The following is a 22,313-nucleotide window of genomic DNA, read 5'->3' on the forward strand; positions in this document are numbered from 1 at the left end:
TGTGTGCGTTTTATACTTCCCCTGGTACTGGCGATACTTTAAAGTACCATCACCATAACAACTGATCACACTTACGTATCACGCGCTATTGCGAAGGCACAAAGCGATGCGAGACTCGCATCACGTTGGAATTCGATATGCACCCACTGAGTGTAGAACAAGCTGCCCTTTCCCTTATGCTGCTATGAGACTACGACTTAAAGAGAGAGCCGCGCCCAGGAAGGGTCAAGGCCTCCGCCTGACGTTTCCGAGACGTCCTCGCAGTTGAGGGACAGCGACGAGAATGGGATTCGAACCCACGCGTGCAAAGCACAATGGATTAGCAGTCCATCGCCTTAACCACTCGGCCATCTCGTCGCGAGCGCGTGCCTCTCTGCTGCTTCCTTCGTCCTCTGAGTTTCCTGTGCCTCTATCGAGCGAGCTGCTGCAATGTCCCTTATAATGGCCCTGAAATGTCACGGGCTCAAAAGTGACTTTGTGCCCTCTCTCCTTTCTCATTGTCACGCAGCATTTTTCGTCCCGACGACAATCGGGAGTTAACAGTCCCAACTCTTTCATCTGTGCCCCCGAGGTCTGCTAACGTTTGCGTCCCGGTTCCTGCTGACACATGACAATGCCGCGTATCACGTTTAACAATTTTGAACTAGTTGAAAACATTTCACCTTATCCCATTCAGGTAATTTGATGAGATTATCCTTCAGACTTTGTCAAAACAGGAGAATCTCTTGGCTCCTCTTAAGCAGCGATAACGAGCTGTTAAATAAGGTCGATGCTTTCAGTGAGACAAAGCATCGGCGACAGCATGCTCTCGCTTTTTAAAAGGTGCAGACACCAGCCGGATGGATGAAGTACATTGAAAACCGTATCGCAGTGGAAACGAGCACAGAGAAACGAAGACCGAGCGAACGCATTCGGTTAAAGGCTGAATTCCGCTTGTGGACCCTACCTCAGCTTGGTAGCACTTTCTCCACAATTCAGAGGGAGAGTGCTACGGCTGAGACAGGAGTCAGATTGACTAGCAGGGATTAAAGAAACGCTGAGATCCTTTAGAGGGTAAAACCAAAATCGGAGGCTTGTCGTGCGAGCAAATGAAGTGACTGCAGCCATCGGTTGAAGCGTGTGCCTTCCCAAAACTATTTCGAAAGGGAGCCCTTGTTGTCCAGAGTTGAAACAAATGGAATGCCCGAAAAGGTCCATCAGCTTCGGTCATCAGTGCGTCGGCCCAAAATGCCCGTCACTCCGTCCATCAGCTCACGCGCTGCAATCAAATCAGCGTTTGCCTTGTGCGTCGAGGTCCGCTGCGGATGCTCGGGTCACCGAAGAAACGCCCTAACAAAAAGCGCTTACTGCACAAATGACACATATAAGTGCTTCTGGTAGGGTCCAATGTGTGACGTTCAAATCAAATGTCGTTGCTTCCGTCAACGCCTGTTGTGCACGAGTTTCTGCCATTTGGCCTTCGCCTCCAGTCTCGCTGTTTGATACCGAGGCACTGTCTCTTAAGCATCAGGGACTGTAAGCATGCCCCCCGTTGCCACACGACTGTCAGGCACGTTTTCATCGCTATCGTCGTCAGGTGCGAACCGTTCAAAGCAGAAGCTCCTTCTCTTGTCCTTCAGCAGTCTTCCCAAATGTCCACCTGAAACTGTGTAAACGTTTCACATTACAAAGGAATTTGTCAGCGAAACCGACAACTCGTTCAGTCATCCTGCTGGACTACGTTGACATGATTTACCTTCGGACTTTTGTAAAGCAGCGCCACCTATCCGTAAATCCAAGCGTAAAGATACAGTGCATGATAGAAAGCTACTCGGGCGGGGGAGGGGGCAGCGCCGGTGTGAGTGTAATGTACATGCGTGTGTTTCCTACTTTCTCTGCTACTGGAGATACTTCGGACTACCGCAACGGTAAGAGTTCATCGCACATACACATTGTCACGCTCCATTGCGAAGGCACAAACTCGCTTCACGTCGGAATTCGATCCGCACCCACTACGCGTAAAGCAATTTTGTTATGCAGCTGTAACATCAGAATACTAAGAATTACGCCCGGAAATTACCCGCAATCAGAAGTTGCTTCCTTTGTCCTCCAGCTGTCGCGCGCCTCTATCGAGCGAGCTGCTGCAATGTCCCTTAAATGTCCGGGGCGCAAAAGTCACTTTGTGACCGCTCCCCTTTCTCAAGCTCATTGTCACGCGAGCTTTTCGTCCGTACGACAATCGAGCGCCAACACTCCCAGCTCTTTCAAGTGTCCCGCCAAGGTCTGTTAACATTTGTATCCCAGTTCCTGCTCATACATGACAATGCGAGGAAGAATTTTAAACAGCTTGAGAGCGTCTTACCTCATCTCACTTCAGGAAACTGATGAGATTAGCCTTCCACCTTTGTTAAAATAGGAGAATGTCTTAGTTGCGCTTAAACACGAATGAGAATTTAAAGAAAGAAGGAAAAAAAAAAGAAACAACGAGTCAGTGCTTTCAATAAGGACGAAGAGCACGTGGCAAAATGCTCCTGCGTTTTACGGGGTGCTGACGCCGCCCGGAGCAATCAGTTACGTTGAAAACTGTGTCTCGGGCAGTGCGAACGGACAGAAGTTTAGACCGCGTGTACGCGTTCAGTAAGAAGCCGAATTCCATTTCTAAACCCTACCTCAGCTTGGTAGCACTTTCTCCGCATGTGAAAAGAAGAGCGCTAAAGCTGAGATAGGAGTCAGAATGAGTTCCACGGATTCAGGAAACACTGAGATCCCGTCACGGGTAAAAGCAAAACTAGAGGCTTATTCCATGAGCAAATGAAGTCACTGCAGCCATCAGTAGGCCAGGGAAATACAAAGCAGTACATTTTCAAAACTATTTAGAAAGGAAGCGCTTATTGTCCAAGACGGACACAACCGAATGCCTCCGCCTGAGAAGGTCCATTTTCTCACGGGCTACTTTCGTGCGTTCAGAAATCCACAGTTCGCCCTTGTGCGTTGAGGCCCTTTGCGGATGCTCGGGTCACTGAGAAATACCCAAACAGAAAGCACTTACCGTTCAAAGCACGCGTAAGTACTTTTGTTAGAGTACAGACTGTGACGGAAAATGACTGAAGGCACGAATTCTCAGCCGGGTGTCGTTCGTAAACCGTAAAACTCCTCTTGGCAGCACTTTCTCCGCGTGTATGTAGAAGAGTGCACGAGGTGAGTTCGGATTCATGACGACGAAACAAAGAGGGCTGAAAACACTTTGCTCCCGCAAAAAACAGTGTCGCCTGGCCTTGCAAGTAAAGAGTCACGTAAAGCCACTGCAGCCATCAGCGGTCCAGGCAGGGATGTACGAACGTGCACGTTTGCGCAGCTGTTTCGAACGGAGCCACTTGCCGTCCAAAGTCAAGCAATTAATAATCTCCGTTTGAACGAGTCTGGAAGAGTCGATCGGCTAATGAGCGAGTCGCAATCAGCTCAGCGTTTCCCTTGTGCGTCGGGGGGCCTTCGCGCGTGCTCGGGCCACCGAAAAACGCCCTAGGGGAAAGCACCTACTGCACACGTGACACATACAAGTGCTTTCGCTAGGGCACAGTCTGTGACGCTCAAATCAAATTTCATCGCTTCCGTCAATGCCTGTTGCCTGCGAGCCTCTGCCATTTGGCCTTCGCCTCCGACCTCTTCTCAACCGAGGCGCTGTTCTTCTCTTGTCCTTCAGCAGTCGTCCCAAATGTCCACCTGAAACTGTGTAAACGTTTCACATTACAAAGGAATTTGTCAGCGAAACCGACAACTCGTTCAGTCATCCTGCTGGACTACGTTGACATGATTTACCTTCGGACTTTTGTAAAGCAGCGCCACCTACCGGCGAATCCTAGCATGAAGATACAGTACAATGATAGAGAGATGCTCGACAGAGAAAAGGGGAAAACAAATCGGCGCCACTCTCAGGGTAATGTTGTGCGTGTGTGCGTTTTATACTTCCCCTGGTACTGGCGATACTTTAAAGTACCATCACCATAACAACTGATCACACTTACGTATCACGCGCTATTGCGAAGGCACAAAGCGATGCGAGACTCGCATCACGTTGGAATTCGATATGCACCCACTGAGTGTAGAACAAGCTGCCCTTTCCCTTATGCTGCTATGAGACTACGACTTAAAGAGAGAGCCGCGCCCAGGAAGGGTCAAGGCCTCCGCCTGACGTTTCCGAGACGTCCTCGCAGTTGAGGGACAGCGACGAGAATGGGATTCGAACCCACGCGTGCAAAGCACAATGGATTAGCAGTCCATCGCCTTAACCACTCGGCCATCTCGTCGCGAGCGCGTGCCTCTCTGCTGCTTCCTTCGTCCTCTGAGTTTCCTGTGCCTCTATCGAGCGAGCTGCTGCAATGTCCCTTATAATGGCCCTGAAATGTCACGGGCTCAAAAGTGACTTTGTGCCCTCTCTCCTTTCTCATTGTCACGCAGCATTTTTCGTCCCGACGACAATCGGGAGTTAACAGTCCCAACTCTTTCATCTGTGCCCCCGAGGTCTGCTAACGTTTGCGTCCCGGTTCCTGCTGACACATGACAATGCCGCGTATCACGTTTAACAATTTTGAACTAGTTGAAAACATTTCACCTTATCCCATTCAGGTAATTTGATGAGATTATCCTTCAGACTTTGTCAAAACAGGAGAATCTCTTGGCTCCTCTTAAGCAGCGATAACGAGCTGTTAAATAAGGTCGATGCTTTCAGTGAGACAAAGCATCGGCGACAGCATGCTCTCGCTTTTTAAAAGGTGCAGACACCAGCCGGATGGATGAAGTACATTGAAAACCGTATCGCAGTGGAAACGAGCACAGAGAAACGAAGACCGAGCGAACGCATTCGGTTAAAGGCTGAATTCCGCTTGTGGACCCTACCTCAGCTTGGTAGCACTTTCTCCACAATTCAGAGGGAGAGTGCTACGGCTGAGACAGGAGTCAGATTGACTAGCAGGGATTAAAGAAACGCTGAGATCCTTTAGAGGGTAAAACCAAAATCGGAGGCTCGTCGTGCGAGCAAATGAAGTGACTGCAGCCATCGGTTGAAGCGTGTGCCTTCCCAAAACTATTTCGAAAGGGAGCCCTTGTTGTCCAGAGTTGAAACAAATGGAATGCCCGAAAAGGTCCATCAGCTTCGGTCATCAGTGCGTCGGCCCAAAATGCCCGTCACTCCGTCCATCAGCTCACGCGCTGCAATCAAATCAGCGTTTGCCTTGTGCGTCGAGGTCCGCTGCGGATGCTCGGGTCACCGAAGAAACGCCCTAACAAAAAGCGCTTACTGCACAAATGGCACATATAAGTGCTTCTGGTAGGGTCCAATGTGTGACGTTCAAATCAAATGTCGTTGCTTCCGTCAATGCCTGTTGTGCACGAGTTTCTGCCATTTGGCCTTCGCCTCCAGTCTCGCTGTTTGATACCGAGGCACTGTCTCTTAAGCATCAGGGACTGTAAGCATGCCCCCCGTTGCCACACGACTGTCAGGCACGTTTTCATCGCTATCGTCGTCAGGTGCGAACCGTTCAAAGCAGAAGCTCCTTCTCTTGTCCTTCAGCAGTCTTCCCAAATGTCCACCTGAAACTGTGTAAACGTTTCACATTACAAAGGAATTTGTCAGCGAAACCGACAACTCGTTCGGTCATCCTGCTGGACTACGTTGACATGATTTACCTTCGGACTTTTGTAAAGCAGCGCCACCTATCCGTAAATCCAAGCGTAAAGATACAGTGCATGATAGAAAGCTACTCGGGCGGGGGAGGGGGCAGCGCCGGTGTGAGTGTAATGTACATGCGTGTGTTTCCTACTTTCTCTGCTACTGGAGATACTTCGGACTACCGCAACGGTAAGAGTTCATCGCACATACACATTGTCACGCTCCATTGCGAAGGCACAAACTCGCTTCACGTCGGAATTCGATCCGCACCCACTACGCGTAAAGCAATTTTGTTATGCAGCTGTAACATCAGAATACTAAGAATTACGCCCGGAAATTACCCGCAATCAGAAGTTGCTTCCTTTGTCCTCCAGCTGTCGCGCGCCTCTATCGAGCGAGCTGCTGCAATGTCCCTTAAATGTCCGGGGCGCAAAAGTCACTTTGTGACCGCTCCCCTTTCTCAAGCTCATTGTCACGCGAGCTTTTCGTCCGTACGACAATCGAGCGCCAACACTCCCAGCTCTTTCAAGTATCCCGCCAAGGTCTGTTAACATTTGTATCCCAGTTCCTGCTCATACATGACAATGCGAGGAAGAATTTTAAACAGCTTGAGAGCGTCTTACCTCATCTCACTTCAGGAAACTGATGAGATTAGCCTTCCACCTTTGTTAAAATAGGAGAATGTCTTAGTTGCGCTTAAACACGAATGAGAATTTAAAGAAAGAAGGAAAAAAAAAAGAAACAACGAGTCAGTGCTTTCAATAAGGACGAAGAGCACGTGGCAAAATGCTCCTGCGTTTTACGGGGTGCTGACGCCGCCCGGAGCAATCAGTTACGTTGAAAACTGTGTCTCGGGCAGTGCGAACGGACAGAAGTTTAGACCGCGTGTACGCGTTCAGTAAGAAGCCGAATTCCATTTCTAAACCCTACCTCAGCTTGGTAGCACTTTCTCCGCATGTGAAAAGAAGAGCGCTAAAGCTGAGATAGGAGTCAGAATGAGTTCCACGGATTCAGGAAACACTGAGATCCCGTCACGGGTAAAAGCAAAACTAGAGGCTTATTCCATGAGCAAATGAAGTCACTGCAGCCATCAGTAGGCCAGGGAAATACAAAGCAGTACATTTTCAAAACTATTTAGAAAGGAAGCGCTTATTGTCCAAGACGGACACAACCGAATGCCTCCGCCTGAGAAGGTCCATTTTCTCACGGGCTACTTTCGTGCGTTCAGAAATCCACAGTTCGCCCTTGTGCGTTGAGGCCCTTTGCGGATGCTCGGGTCACTGAGAAATACCCAAACAGAAAGCACTTACCGTTCAAAGCACGCGTAAGTACTTTTGTTAGAGTACAGACTGTGACGGAAAATGACTGAAGGCACGAATTCTCAGCCGGGTGTCGTTCGTAAACCGTAAAACTCCTCTTGGCAGCACTTTCTCCGCGTGTATGTAGAAGAGTGCACGAGGTGAGTTCGGATTCATGACGACGAAACAAAGAGGGCTGAAAACACTTTGCTCCCGCAAAAAACAGTGTCGCCTGGCCTTGCAAGTAAAGAGTCACGTAAAGCCACTGCAGCCATCAGCGGTCCAGGCAGGGATGTACGAACGTGCACGTTTGCGCAGCTGTTTCGAACGGAGCCACTTGCCGTCCAAAGTCAAGCAATTAATAATCTCCGTTTGAACGAGTCTGGAAGAGTCGATCGGCTAATGAGCGAGTCGCAATCAGCTCAGCGTTTCCCTTGTGCGTCGGGGGGCCTTCGCGCGTGCTCGGGCCACCGAAAAACGCCCTAGGGGAAAGCACCTACTGCACACGTGACACATACAAGTGCTTTCGCTAGGGCACAGTCTGTGACGCTCAAATCAAATTTCATCGCTTCCGTCAATGCCTGTTGCCTGCGAGCCTCTGCCATTTGGCCTTCGCCTCCGACCTCTTCTCAACCGAGGCGCTGTTCTTCTCTTGTCCTTCAGCAGTCGTCCCAAATGTCCACCTGAAACTGTGTAAACGTTTCACATTACAAAGGAATTTGTCAGCGAAACCGACAACTCGTTCAGTCATCCTGCTGGACTACGTTGACATGATTTACCTTCGGACTTTTGTAAAGCAGCGCCACCTACCGGCGAATCCTAGCATGAAGATACAGTACAATGATAGAGAGATGCTCGACAGAGAAAAGGGGAAAACAAATCGGCGCCACTCTCAGGGTAATGTTGTGCGTGTGTGCGTTTTATACTTCCCCTGGTACTGGCGATACTTTAAAGTACCATCACCATAACAACTGATCACACTTACGTATCACGCGCTATTGCGAAGGCACAAAGCGATGCGAGACTCGCATCACGTTGGAATTCGATATGCACCCACTGAGTGTAGAACAAGCTGCCCTTTCCCTTATGCTGCTATGAGACTACGACTTAAAGAGAGAGCCGCGCCCAGGAAGGGTCAAGGCCTCCGCCTGACGTTTCCGAGACGTCCTCGCAGTTGAGGGACAGCGACGAGAATGGGATTCGAACCCACGCGTGCAAAGCACAATGGATTAGCAGTCCATCGCCTTAACCACTCGGCCATCTCGTCGCGAGCGCGTGCCTCTCTGCTGCTTCCTTCGTCCTCTGAGTTTCCTGTGCCTCTATCGAGCGAGCTGCTGCAATGTCCCTTATAATGGCCCTGAAATGTCACGGGCTCAAAAGTGACTTTGTGCCCTCTCTCCTTTCTCATTGTCACGCAGCATTTTTCGTCCCGACGACAATCGGGAGTTAACAGTCCCAACTCTTTCATCTGTGCCCCCGAGGTCTGCTAACGTTTGCGTCCCGGTTCCTGCTGACACATGACAATGCCGCGTATCACGTTTAACAATTTTGAACTAGTTGAAAACATTTCACCTTATCCCATTCAGGTAATTTGATGAGATTATCCTTCAGACTTTGTCAAAACAGGAGAATCTCTTGGCTCCTCTTAAGCAGCGATAACGAGCTGTTAAATAAGGTCGATGCTTTCAGTGAGACAAAGCATCGGCGACAGCATGCTCTCGCTTTTTAAAAGGTGCAGACACCAGCCGGATGGATGAAGTACATTGAAAACCGTATCGCAGTGGAAACGAGCACAGAGAAACGAAGACCGAGCGAACGCATTCGGTTAAAGGCTGAATTCCGCTTGTGGACCCTACCTCAGCTTGGTAGCACTTTCTCCACAATTCAGAGGGAGAGTGCTACGGCTGAGACAGGAGTCAGATTGACTAGCAGGGATTAAAGAAACGCTGAGATCCTTTAGAGGGTAAAACCAAAATCGGAGGCTCGTCGTGCGAGCAAATGAAGTGACTGCAGCCATCGGTTGAAGCGTGTGCCTTCCCAAAACTATTTCGAAAGGGAGCCCTTGTTGTCCAGAGTTGAAACAAATGGAATGCCCGAAAAGGTCCATCAGCTTCGGTCATCAGTGCGTCGGCCCAAAATGCCCGTCACTCCGTCCATCAGCTCACGCGCTGCAATCAAATCAGCGTTTGCCTTGTGCGTCGAGGTCCGCTGCGGATGCTCGGGTCACCGAAGAAACGCCCTAACAAAAAGCGCTTACTGCACAAATGACACATATAAGTGCTTCTGGTAGGGTCCAATGTGTGACGTTCAAATCAAATGTCGTTGCTTCCGTCAACGCCTGTTGTGCACGAGTTTCTGCCATTTGGCCTTCGCCTCCAGTCTCGCTGTTTGATACCGAGGCACTGTCTCTTAAGCATCAGGGACTGTAAGCATGCCCCCCGTTGCCACACGACTGTCAGGCACGTTTTCATCGCTATCGTCGTCAGGTGCGAACCGTTCAAAGCAGAAGCTCCTTCTCTTGTCCTTCAGCAGTCTTCCCAAATGTCCACCTGAAACTGTGTAAACGTTTCACATTACAAAGGAATTTGTCAGCGAAACCGACAACTCGTTCAGTCATCCTGCTGGACTACGTTGACATGATTTACCTTCGGACTTTTGTAAAGCAGCGCCACCTATCCGTAAATCCAAGCGTAAAGATACAGTGCATGATAGAAAGCTACTCGGGCGGGGGAGGGGGCAGCGCCGGTGTGAGTGTAATGTACATGCGTGTGTTTCCTACTTTCTCTGCTACTGGAGATACTTCGGACTACCGCAACGGTAAGAGTTCATCGCACATACACATTGTCACGCTCCATTGCGAAGGCACAAACTCGCTTCACGTCGGAATTCGATCCGCACCCACTACGCGTAAAGCAATTTTGTTATGCAGCTGTAACATCAGAATACTAAGAATTACGCCCGGAAATTACCCGCAATCAGAAGTTGCTTCCTTTGTCCTCCAGCTGTCGCGCGCCTCTATCGAGCGAGCTGCTGCAATGTCCCTTAAATGTCCGGGGCGCAAAAGTCACTTTGTGACCGCTCCCCTTTCTCAAGCTCATTGTCACGCGAGCTTTTCGTCCGTACGACAATCGAGCGCCAACACTCCCAGCTCTTTCAAGTGTCCCGCCAAGGTCTGTTAACATTTGTATCCCAGTTCCTGCTCATACATGACAATGCGAGGAAGAATTTTAAACAGCTTGAGAGCGTCTTACCTCATCTCACTTCAGGAAACTGATGAGATTAGCCTTCCACCTTTGTTAAAATAGGAGAATGTCTTAGTTGCGCTTAAACACGAATGAGAATTTAAAGAAAGAAGGAAAAAAAAAAGAAACAACGAGTCAGTGCTTTCAATAAGGACGAAGAGCACGTGGCAAAATGCTCCTGCGTTTTACGGGGTGCTGACGCCGCCCGGAGCAATCAGTTACGTTGAAAACTGTGTCTCGGGCAGTGCGAACGGACAGAAGTTTAGACCGCGTGTACGCGTTCAGTAAGAAGCCGAATTCCATTTCTAAACCCTACCTCAGCTTGGTAGCACTTTCTCCGCATGTGAAAAGAAGAGCGCTAAAGCTGAGATAGGAGTCAGAATGAGTTCCACGGATTCAGGAAACACTGAGATCCCGTCACGGGTAAAAGCAAAACTAGAGGCTTATTCCATGAGCAAATGAAGTCACTGCAGCCATCAGTAGGCCAGGGAAATACAAAGCAGTACATTTTCAAAACTATTTAGAAAGGAAGCGCTTATTGTCCAAGACGGACACAACCGAATGCCTCCGCCTGAGAAGGTCCATTTTCTCACGGGCTACTTTCGTGCGTTCAGAAATCCACAGTTCGCCCTTGTGCGTTGAGGCCCTTTGCGGATGCTCGGGTCACTGAGAAATACCCAAACAGAAAGCACTTACCGTTCAAAGCACGCGTAAGTACTTTTGTTAGAGTACAGACTGTGACGGAAAATGACTGAAGGCACGAATTCTCAGCCGGGTGTCGTTCGTAAACCGTAAAACTCCTCTTGGCAGCACTTTCTCCGCGTGTATGTAGAAGAGTGCACGAGGTGAGTTCGGATTCATGACGACGAAACAAAGAGGGCTGAAAACACTTTGCTCCCGCAAAAAACAGTGTCGCCTGGCCTTGCAAGTAAAGAGTCACGTAAAGCCACTGCAGCCATCAGCGGTCCAGGCAGGGATGTACGAACGTGCACGTTTGCGCAGCTGTTTCGAACGGAGCCACTTGCCGTCCAAAGTCAAGCAATTAATAATCTCCGTTTGAACGAGTCTGGAAGAGTCGATCGGCTAATGAGCGAGTCGCAATCAGCTCAGCGTTTCCCTTGTGCGTCGGGGGGCCTTCGCGCGTGCTCGGGCCACCGAAAAACGCCCTAGGGGAAAGCACCTACTGCACACGTGACACATACAAGTGCTTTCGCTAGGGCACAGTCTGTGACGCTCAAATCAAATTTCATCGCTTCCGTCAATGCCTGTTGCCTGCGAGCCTCTGCCATTTGGCCTTCGCCTCCGACCTCTTCTCAACCGAGGCGCTGTTCTTCTCTTGTCCTTCAGCAGTCGTCCCAAATGTCCACCTGAAACTGTGTAAACGTTTCACATTACAAAGGAATTTGTCAGCGAAACCGACAACTCGTTCAGTCATCCTGCTGGACTACGTTGACATGATTTACCTTCGGACTTTTGTAAAGCAGCGCCACCTACCGGCGAATCCTAGCATGAAGATACAGTACAATGATAGAGAGATGCTCGACAGAGAAAAGGGGAAAACAAATCGGCGCCACTCTCAGGGTAATGTTGTGCGTGTGTGCGTTTTATACTTCCCCTGGTACTGGCGATACTTTAAAGTACCATCACCATAACAACTGATCACACTTACGTATCACGCGCTATTGCGAAGGCACAAAGCGATGCGAGACTCGCATCACGTTGGAATTCGATATGCACCCACTGAGTGTAGAACAAGCTGCCCTTTCCCTTATGCTGCTATGAGACTACGACTTAAAGAGAGAGCCGCGCCCAGGAAGGGTCAAGGCCTCCGCCTGACGTTTCCGAGACGTCCTCGCAGTTGAGGGACAGCGACGAGAATGGGATTCGAACCCACGCGTGCAAAGCACAATGGATTAGCAGTCCATCGCCTTAACCACTCGGCCATCTCGTCGCGAGCGCGTGCCTCTCTGCTGCTTCCTTCGTCCTCTGAGTTTCCTGTGCCTCTATCGAGCGAGCTGCTGCAATGTCCCTTATAATGGCCCTGAAATGTCACGGGCTCAAAAGTGACTTTGTGCCCTCTCTCCTTTCTCATTGTCACGCAGCATTTTTCGTCCCGACGACAATCGGGAGTTAACAGTCCCAACTCTTTCATCTGTGCCCCCGAGGTCTGCTAACGTTTGCGTCCCGGTTCCTGCTGACACATGACAATGCCGCGTATCACGTTTAACAATTTTGAACTAGTTGAAAACATTTCACCTTATCCCATTCAGGTAATTTGATGAGATTATCCTTCAGACTTTGTCAAAACAGGAGAATCTCTTGGCTCCTCTTAAGCAGCGATAACGAGCTGTTAAATAAGGTCGATGCTTTCAGTGAGACAAAGCATCGGCGACAGCATGCTCTCGCTTTTTAAAAGGTGCAGACACCAGCCGGATGGATGAAGTACATTGAAAACCGTATCGCAGTGGAAACGAGCACAGAGAAACGAAGACCGAGCGAACGCATTCGGTTAAAGGCTGAATTCCGCTTGTGGACCCTACCTCAGCTTGGTAGCACTTTCTCCACAATTCAGAGGGAGAGTGCTACGGCTGAGACAGGAGTCAGATTGACTAGCAGGGATTAAAGAAACGCTGAGATCCTTTAGAGGGTAAAACCAAAATCGGAGGCTCGTCGTGCGAGCAAATGAAGTGACTGCAGCCATCGGTTGAAGCGTGTGCCTTCCCAAAACTATTTCGAAAGGGAGCCCTTGTTGTCCAGAGTTGAAACAAATGGAATGCCCGAAAAGGTCCATCAGCTTCGGTCATCAGTGCGTCGGCCCAAAATGCCCGTCACTCCGTCCATCAGCTCACGCGCTGCAATCAAATCAGCGTTTGCCTTGTGCGTCGAGGTCCGCTGCGGATGCTCGGGTCACCGAAGAAACGCCCTAACAAAAAGCGCTTACTGCACAAATGGCACATATAAGTGCTTCTGGTAGGGTCCAATGTGTGACGTTCAAATCAAATGTCGTTGCTTCCGTCAATGCCTGTTGTGCACGAGTTTCTGCCATTTGGCCTTCGCCTCCAGTCTCGCTGTTTGATACCGAGGCACTGTCTCTTAAGCATCAGGGACTGTAAGCATGCCCCCCGTTGCCACACGACTGTCAGGCACGTTTTCATCGCTATCGTCGTCAGGTGCGAACCGTTCAAAGCAGAAGCTCCTTCTCTTGTCCTTCAGCAGTCTTCCCAAATGTCCACCTGAAACTGTGTAAACGTTTCACATTACAAAGGAATTTGTCAGCGAAACCGACAACTCGTTCGGTCATCCTGCTGGACTACGTTGACATGATTTACCTTCGGACTTTTGTAAAGCAGCGCCACCTATCCGTAAATCCAAGCGTAAAGATACAGTGCATGATAGAAAGCTACTCGGGCGGGGGAGGGGGCAGCGCCGGTGTGAGTGTAATGTACATGCGTGTGTTTCCTACTTTCTCTGCTACTGGAGATACTTCGGACTACCGCAACGGTAAGAGTTCATCGCACATACACATTGTCACGCTCCATTGCGAAGGCACAAACTCGCTTCACGTCGGAATTCGATCCGCACCCACTACGCGTAAAGCAATTTTGTTATGCAGCTGTAACATCAGAATACTAAGAATTACGCCCGGAAATTACCCGCAATCAGAAGTTGCTTCCTTTGTCCTCCAGCTGTCGCGCGCCTCTATCGAGCGAGCTGCTGCAATGTCCCTTAAATGTCCGGGGCGCAAAAGTCACTTTGTGACCGCTCCCCTTTCTCAAGCTCATTGTCACGCGAGCTTTTCGTCCGTACGACAATCGAGCGCCAACACTCCCAGCTCTTTCAAGTATCCCGCCAAGGTCTGTTAACATTTGTATCCCAGTTCCTGCTCATACATGACAATGCGAGGAAGAATTTTAAACAGCTTGAGAGCGTCTTACCTCATCTCACTTCAGGAAACTGATGAGATTAGCCTTCCACCTTTGTTAAAATAGGAGAATGTCTTAGTTGCGCTTAAACACGAATGAGAATTTAAAGAAAGAAGGAAAAAAAAAAGAAACAACGAGTCAGTGCTTTCAATAAGGACGAAGAGCACGTGGCAAAATGCTCCTGCGTTTTACGGGGTGCTGACGCCGCCCGGAGCAATCAGTTACGTTGAAAACTGTGTCTCGGGCAGTGCGAACGGACAGAAGTTTAGACCGCGTGTACGCGTTCAGTAAGAAGCCGAATTCCATTTCTAAACCCTACCTCAGCTTGGTAGCACTTTCTCCGCATGTGAAAAGAAGAGCGCTAAAGCTGAGATAGGAGTCAGAATGAGTTCCACGGATTCAGGAAACACTGAGATCCCGTCACGGGTAAAAGCAAAACTAGAGGCTTATTCCATGAGCAAATGAAGTCACTGCAGCCATCAGTAGGCCAGGGAAATACAAAGCAGTACATTTTCAAAACTATTTAGAAAGGAAGCGCTTATTGTCCAAGACGGACACAACCGAATGCCTCCGCCTGAGAAGGTCCATTTTCTCACGGGCTACTTTCGTGCGTTCAGAAATCCACAGTTCGCCCTTGTGCGTTGAGGCCCTTTGCGGATGCTCGGGTCACTGAGAAATACCCAAACAGAAAGCACTTACCGTTCAAAGCACGCGTAAGTACTTTTGTTAGAGTACAGACTGTGACGGAAAATGACTGAAGGCACGAATTCTCAGCCGGGTGTCGTTCGTAAACCGTAAAACTCCTCTTGGCAGCACTTTCTCCGCGTGTATGTAGAAGAGTGCACGAGGTGAGTTCGGATTCATGACGACGAAACAAAGAGGGCTGAAAACACTTTGCTCCCGCAAAAAACAGTGTCGCCTGGCCTTGCAAGTAAAGAGTCACGTAAAGCCACTGCAGCCATCAGCGGTCCAGGCAGGGATGTACGAACGTGCACGTTTGCGCAGCTGTTTCGAACGGAGCCACTTGCCGTCCAAAGTCAAGCAATTAATAATCTCCGTTTGAACGAGTCTGGAAGAGTCGATCGGCTAATGAGCGAGTCGCAATCAGCTCAGCGTTTCCCTTGTGCGTCGGGGGGCCTTCGCGCGTGCTCGGGCCACCGAAAAACGCCCTAGGGGAAAGCACCTACTGCACACGTGACACATACAAGTGCTTTCGCTAGGGCACAGTCTGTGACGCTCAAATCAAATTTCATCGCTTCCGTCAATGCCTGTTGCCTGCGAGCCTCTGCCATTTGGCCTTCGCCTCCGACCTCTTCTCAACCGAGGCGCTGTTCTTCTCTTGTCCTTCAGCAGTCGTCCCAAATGTCCACCTGAAACTGTGTAAACGTTTCACATTACAAAGGAATTTGTCAGCGAAACCGACAACTCGTTCAGTCATCCTGCTGGACTACGTTGACATGATTTACCTTCGGACTTTTGTAAAGCAGCGCCACCTACCGGCGAATCCTAGCATGAAGATACAGTACAATGATAGAGAGATGCTCGACAGAGAAAAGGGGAAAACAAATCGGCGCCACTCTCAGGGTAATGTTGTGCGTGTGTGCGTTTTATACTTCCCCTGGTACTGGCGATACTTTAAAGTACCATCACCATAACAACTGATCACACTTACGTATCACGCGCTATTGCGAAGGCACAAAGCGATGCGAGACTCGCATCACGTTGGAATTCGATATGCACCCACTGAGTGTAGAACAAGCTGCCCTTTCCCTTATGCTGCTATGAGACTACGACTTAAAGAGAGAGCCGCGCCCAGGAAGGGTCAAGGCCTCCGCCTGACGTTTCCGAGACGTCCTCGCAGTTGAGGGACAGCGACGAGAATGGGATTCGAACCCACGCGTGCAAAGCACAATGGATTAGCAGTCCATCGCCTTAACCACTCGGCCATCTCGTCGCGAGCGCGTGCCTCTCTGCTGCTTCCTTCGTCCTCTGAGTTTCCTGTGCCTCTATCGAGCGAGCTGCTGCAATGTCCCTTATAATGGCCCTGAAATGTCACGGGCTCAAAAGTGACTTTGTGCCCTCTCTCCTTTCTCATTGTCACGCAGCATTTTTCGTCCCGACGACAATCGGGAGTTAACAGTCCCAACTCTTTCATCTGTGCCCCCGAGGTCTGCTAACGTTTGCGTCCCGGTTCCTGCTGACACATGACAATGCCGCGTATCACGTTTAACAATTTTGAACTAGTTGAAAACATTTCACCTTATCCCATTCAGGTAATTTGATGAGATTATCCTTCAGACTTTGTCAAAACAGGAGAATCTCTTGGCTCCTCTTAAGCAGCGATAACGAGCTGTTAAATAAGGTCGATGCTTTCAGTGAGACAAAGCATCGGCGACAGCATGCTCTCGCTTTTTAAAAGGTGCAGACACCAGCCGGATGGATGAAGTACATTGAAAACCGTATCGCAGTGGAAACGAGCACAGAGAAACGAAGACCGAGCGAACGCATTCGGTTAAAGGCTGAATTCCGCTTGTGGACCCTACCTCAGCTTGGTAGCACTTTCTCCACAATTCAGAGGGAGAGTGCTACGGCTGAGACAGGAGTCAGATTGACTAGCAGGGATTAAAGAAACGCTGAGATCCTTTAGAGGGTAAAACCAAAATCGGAGGCTTGTCGTGCGAGCAAATGAAGTGACTGCAGCCATCGGTTGAAGCGTGTGCCTTCCCAAAACTATTTCGAAAGGGAGCCCTTGTTGTCCAGAGTTGAAACAAATGGAATGCCCGAAAAGGTCCATCAGCTTCGGTCATCAGTGCGTCGGCCCAAAATGCCCGTCACTCCGTCCATCAGCTCACGCGCTGCAATCAAATCAGCGTTTGCCTTGTGCGTCGAGGTCCGCTGCGGATGCTCGGGTCACCGAAGAAACGCCCTAACAAAAAGCGCTTACTGCACAAATGACACATATAAGTGCTTCTGGTAGGGTCCAATGTGTGACGTTCAAATCAAATGTCGTTGCTTCCGTCAATGCCTGTTGTGCACGAGTTTCTGCCATTTGGCCTTCGCCTCCAGTCTCGCTGTTTGATACCGAGGCACTGTCTCTTAAGCATCAGGGACTGTAAGCATGCCCCCCGTTGCCACACGACTGTCAGGCACGTTTTCATCGCTATCGTCGTCAGGTGCGAACCGTTCAAAGCAGAAGCTCCTTCTCTTGTCCTTCAGCAGTCTTCCCAAATGTCCACCTGAAACTGTGTAAACGTTTCACATTACAAAGGAATTTGTCAGCGAAACCGACAACTCGTTCAGTCATCCTGCTGGACTACGTTGACATGATTTACCTTCGGACTTTTGTAAAGCAGCGCCACCTATCCGTAAATCCAAGCGTAAAGATACAGTGCATGATAGAAAGCTACTCGGGCGGGGGAGGGGGCAGCGCCGGTGTGAGTGTAATGTACATGCGTGTGTTTCCTACTTTCTCTGCTACTGGAGATACTTCGGACTACCGCAACGGTAAGAGTTCATCGCACATACACATTGTCACGCTCCATTGCGAAGGCACAAACTCGCTTCACGTCGGAATTCGATCCGCACCCACTACGCGTAAAGCAATTTTGTTATGCAGCTGTAACATCAGAATACTAAGAATTACGCCCGGAAATTACCCGCAATCAGAAGTTGCTTCCTTTGTCCTCCAGCTGTCGCGCGCCTCTATCGAGCGAGCTGCTGCAATGTCCCTTAAATGTCCGGGGCGCAAAAGTCACTTTGTGACCGCTCCCCTTTCTCAAGCTCATTGTCACGCGAGCTTTTCGTCCGTACGACAATCGAGCGCCAACACTCCCAGCTCTTTCAAGTGTCCCGCCAAGGTCTGTTAACATTTGTATCCCAGTTCCTGCTCATACATGACAATGCGAGGAAGAATTTTAAACAGCTTGAGAGCGTCTTACCTCATCTCACTTCAGGAAACTGATGAGATTAGCCTTCCACCTTTGTTAAAATAGGAGAATGTCTTAGTTGCGCTTAAACACGAATGAGAATTTAAAGAAAGAAGGAAAAAAAAAAGAAACAACGAGTCAGTGCTTTCAATAAGGACGAAGAGCACGTGGCAAAATGCTCCTGCGTTTTACGGGGTGCTGACGCCGCCCGGAGCAATCAGTTACGTTGAAAACTGTGTCTCGGGCAGTGCGAACGGACAGAAGTTTAGACCGCGTGTACGCGTTCAGTAAGAAGCCGAATTCCATTTCTAAACCCTACCTCAGCTTGGTAGCACTTTCTCCGCATGTGAAAAGAAGAGCGCTAAAGCTGAGATAGGAGTCAGAATGAGTTCCACGGATTCAGGAAACACTGAGATCCCGTCACGGGTAAAAGCAAAACTAGAGGCTTATTCCATGAGCAAATGAAGTCACTGCAGCCATCAGTAGGCCAGGGAAATACAAAGCAGTACATTTTCAAAACTATTTAGAAAGGAAGCGCTTATTGTCCAAGACGGACACAACCGAATGCCTCCGCCTGAGAAGGTCCATTTTCTCACGGGCTACTTTCGTGCGTTCAGAAATCCACAGTTCGCCCTTGTGCGTTGAGGCCCTTTGCGGATGCTCGGGTCACTGAGAAATACCCAAACAGAAAGCACTTACCGTTCAAAGCACGCGTAAGTACTTTTGTTAGAGTACAGACTGTGACGGAAAATGACTGAAGGCACGAATTCTCAGCCGGGTGTCGTTCGTAAACCGTAAAACTCCTCTTGGCAGCACTTTCTCCGCGTGTATGTAGAAGAGTGCACGAGGTGAGTTCGGATTCATGACGACGAAACAAAGAGGGCTGAAAACACTTTGCTCCCGCAAAAAACAGTGTCGCCTGGCCTTGCAAGTAAAGAGTCACGTAAAGCCACTGCAGCCATCAGCGGTCCAGGCAGGGATGTACGAACGTGCACGTTTGCGCAGCTGTTTCGAACGGAGCCACTTGCCGTCCAAAGTCAAGCAATTAATAATCTCCGTTTGAACGAGTCTGGAAGAGTCGATCGGCTAATGAGCGAGTCGCAATCAGCTCAGCGTTTCCCTTGTGCGTCGGGGGGCCTTCGCGCGTGCTCGGGCCACCGAAAAACGCCCTAGGGGAAAGCACCTACTGCACACGTGACACATACAAGTGCTTTCGCTAGGGCACAGTCTGTGACGCTCAAATCAAATTTCATCGCTTCCGTCAATGCCTGTTGCCTGCGAGCCTCTGCCATTTGGCCTTCGCCTCCGACCTCTTCTCAACCGAGGCGCTGTTCTTCTCTTGTCCTTCAGCAGTCGTCCCAAATGTCCACCTGAAACTGTGTAAACGTTTCACATTACAAAGGAATTTGTCAGCGAAACCGACAACTCGTTCAGTCATCCTGCTGGACTACGTTGACATGATTTACCTTCGGACTTTTGTAAAGCAGCGCCACCTACCGGCGAATCCTAGCATGAAGATACAGTACAATGATAGAGAGATGCTCGACAGAGAAAAGGGGAAAACAAATCGGCGCCACTCTCAGGGTAATGTTGTGCGTGTGTGCGTTTTATACTTCCCCTGGTACTGGCGATACTTTAAAGTACCATCACCATAACAACTGATCACACTTACGTATCACGCGCTATTGCGAAGGCACAAAGCGATGCGAGACTCGCATCACGTTGGAATTCGATATGCACCCACTGAGTGTAGAACAAGCTGCCCTTTCCCTTATGCTGCTATGAGACTACGACTTAAAGAGAGAGCCGCGCCCAGGAAGGGTCAAGGCCTCCGCCTGACGTTTCCGAGACGTCCTCGCAGTTGAGGGACAGCGACGAGAATGGGATTCGAACCCACGCGTGCAAAGCACAATGGATTAGCAGTCCATCGCCTTAACCACTCGGCCATCTCGTCGCGAGCGCGTGCCTCTCTGCTGCTTCCTTCGTCCTCTGAGTTTCCTGTGCCTCTATCGAGCGAGCTGCTGCAATGTCCCTTATAATGGCCCTGAAATGTCACGGGCTCAAAAGTGACTTTGTGCCCTCTCTCCTTTCTCATTGTCACGCAGCATTTTTCGTCCCGACGACAATCGGGAGTTAACAGTCCCAACTCTTTCATCTGTGCCCCCGAGGTCTGCTAACGTTTGCGTCCCGGTTCCTGCTGACACATGACAATGCCGCGTATCACGTTTAACAATTTTGAACTAGTTGAAAACATTTCACCTTATCCCATTCAGGTAATTTGATGAGATTATCCTTCAGACTTTGTCAAAACAGGAGAATCTCTTGGCTCCTCTTAAGCAGCGATAACGAGCTGTTAAATAAGGTCGATGCTTTCAGTGAGACAAAGCATCGGCGACAGCATGCTCTCGCTTTTTAAAAGGTGCAGACACCAGCCGGATGGATGAAGTACATTGAAAACCGTATCGCAGTGGAAACGAGCACAGAGAAACGAAGACCGAGCGAACGCATTCGGTTAAAGGCTGAATTCCGCTTGTGGACCCTACCTCAGCTTGGTAGCACTTTCTCCACAATTCAGAGGGAGAGTGCTACGGCTGAGACAGGAGTCAGATTGACTAGCAGGGATTAAAGAAACGCTGAGATCCTTTAGAGGGTAAAACCAAAATCGGAGGCTTGTCGTGCGAGCAAATGAAGTGACTGCAGCCATCGGTTGAAGCGTGTGCCTTCCCAAAACTATTTCGAAAGGGAGCCCTTGTTGTCCAGAGTTGAAACAAATGGAATGCCCGAAAAGGTCCATCAGCTTCGGTCATCAGTGCGTCGGCCCAAAATGCCCGTCACTCCGTCCATCAGCTCACGCGCTGCAATCAAATCAGCGTTTGCCTTGTGCGTCGAGGTCCGCTGCGGATGCTCGGGTCACCGAAGAAACGCCCTAACAAAAAGCGCTTACTGCACAAATGGCACATATAAGTGCTTCTGGTAGGGTCCAATGTGTGACGTTCAAATCAAATGTCGTTGCTTCCGTCAATGCCTGTTGTGCACGAGTTTCTGCCATTTGGCCTTCGCCTCCAGTCTCGCTGTTTGATACCGAGGCACTGTCTCTTAAGCATCAGGGACTGTAAGCATGCCCCCCGTTGCCACACGACTGTCAGGCACGTTTTCATCGCTATCGTCGTCAGGTGCGAACCGTTCAAAGCAGAAGCTCCTTCTCTTGTCCTTCAGCAGTCTTCCCAAATGTCCACCTGAAACTGTGTAAACGTTTCACATTACAAAGGAATTTGTCAGCGAAACCGACAACTCGTTCGGTCATCCTGCTGGACTACGTTGACATGATTTACCTTCGGACTTTTGTAAAGCAGCGCCACCTATCCGTAAATCCAAGCGTAAAGATACAGTGCATGATAGAAAGCTACTCGGGCGGGGGAGGGGGCAGCGCCGGTGTGAGTGTAATGTACATGCGTGTGTTTCCTACTTTCTCTGCTACTGGAGATACTTCGGACTACCGCAACGGTAAGAGTTCATCGCACATACACATTGTCACGCTCCATTGCGAAGGCACAAACTCGCTTCACGTCGGAATTCGATCCGCACCCACTACGCGTAAAGCAATTTTGTTATGCAGCTGTAACATCAGAATACTAAGAATTACGCCCGGAAATTACCCGCAATCAGAAGTTGCTTCCTTTGTCCTCCAGCTGTCGCGCGCCTCTATCGAGCGAGCTGCTGCAATGTCCCTTAAATGTCCGGGGCGCAAAAGTCACTTTGTGACCGCTCCCCTTTCTCAAGCTCATTGTCACGCGAGCTTTTCGTCCGTACGACAATCGAGCGCCAACACTCCCAGCTCTTTCAAGTATCCCGCCAAGGTCTGTTAACATTTGTATCCCAGTTCCTGCTCATACATGACAATGCGAGGAAGAATTTTAAACAGCTTGAGAGCGTCTTACCTCATCTCACTTCAGGAAACTGATGAGATTAGCCTTCCACCTTTGTTAAAATAGGAGAATGTCTTAGTTGCGCTTAAACACGAATGAGAATTTAAAGAAAGAAGGAAAAAAAAAAGAAACAACGAGTCAGTGCTTTCAATAAGGACGAAGAGCACGTGGCAAAATGCTCCTGCGTTTTACGGGGTGCTGACGCCGCCCGGAGCAATCAGTTACGTTGAAAACTGTGTCTCGGGCAGTGCGAACGGACAGAAGTTTAGACCGCGTGTACGCGTTCAGTAAGAAGCCGAATTCCATTTCTAAACCCTACCTCAGCTTGGTAGCACTTTCTCCGCATGTGAAAAG

The 22,313-nt window shown here is 49.6% G+C and overlaps 6 non-coding genes across 6 annotated transcripts; all 6 read right to left on the minus strand.

Annotated features, from left to right (window-relative positions):
• Nucleotides 1–275: 275 nt before the first annotated feature.
• On the minus strand, nucleotides 276–357 carry trnas-gcu (transfer RNA serine (anticodon GCU)). The gene has a single exon. It is a non-coding gene; the product is annotated as a tRNA-Ser (tRNA).
• Nucleotides 358–4,201: 3,844 nt separating this feature from the next.
• On the minus strand, nucleotides 4,202–4,283 carry trnas-gcu (transfer RNA serine (anticodon GCU)). Its single transcript has one exon. It is a non-coding gene; the product is annotated as a tRNA-Ser (tRNA).
• Nucleotides 4,284–8,127: 3,844 nt separating this feature from the next.
• Nucleotides 8,128–8,209, minus strand: trnas-gcu (transfer RNA serine (anticodon GCU)). The gene has a single exon. It is a non-coding gene; the product is annotated as a tRNA-Ser (tRNA).
• A 3,844-nt stretch (nucleotides 8,210–12,053) lies between these two features.
• Nucleotides 12,054–12,135, minus strand: trnas-gcu (transfer RNA serine (anticodon GCU)). The gene has a single exon. It is a non-coding gene; the product is annotated as a tRNA-Ser (tRNA).
• Nucleotides 12,136–15,979: 3,844 nt separating this feature from the next.
• Nucleotides 15,980–16,061, minus strand: trnas-gcu (transfer RNA serine (anticodon GCU)). Its single transcript has one exon. It is a non-coding gene; the product is annotated as a tRNA-Ser (tRNA).
• Nucleotides 16,062–19,905: 3,844 nt separating this feature from the next.
• On the minus strand, nucleotides 19,906–19,987 carry trnas-gcu (transfer RNA serine (anticodon GCU)). Its single transcript has one exon. It is a non-coding gene; the product is annotated as a tRNA-Ser (tRNA).
• Between the last annotated feature and the right edge of the window lie 2,326 nt (nucleotides 19,988–22,313).

The sequence above is a fragment of the Scleropages formosus genome, chromosome 7 (genome assembly GCF_900964775.1).
Source record: "Scleropages formosus chromosome 7, fSclFor1.1, whole genome shotgun sequence".
Lineage (NCBI taxonomy): Eukaryota > Metazoa > Chordata > Actinopteri > Osteoglossiformes > Osteoglossidae > Scleropages > Scleropages formosus.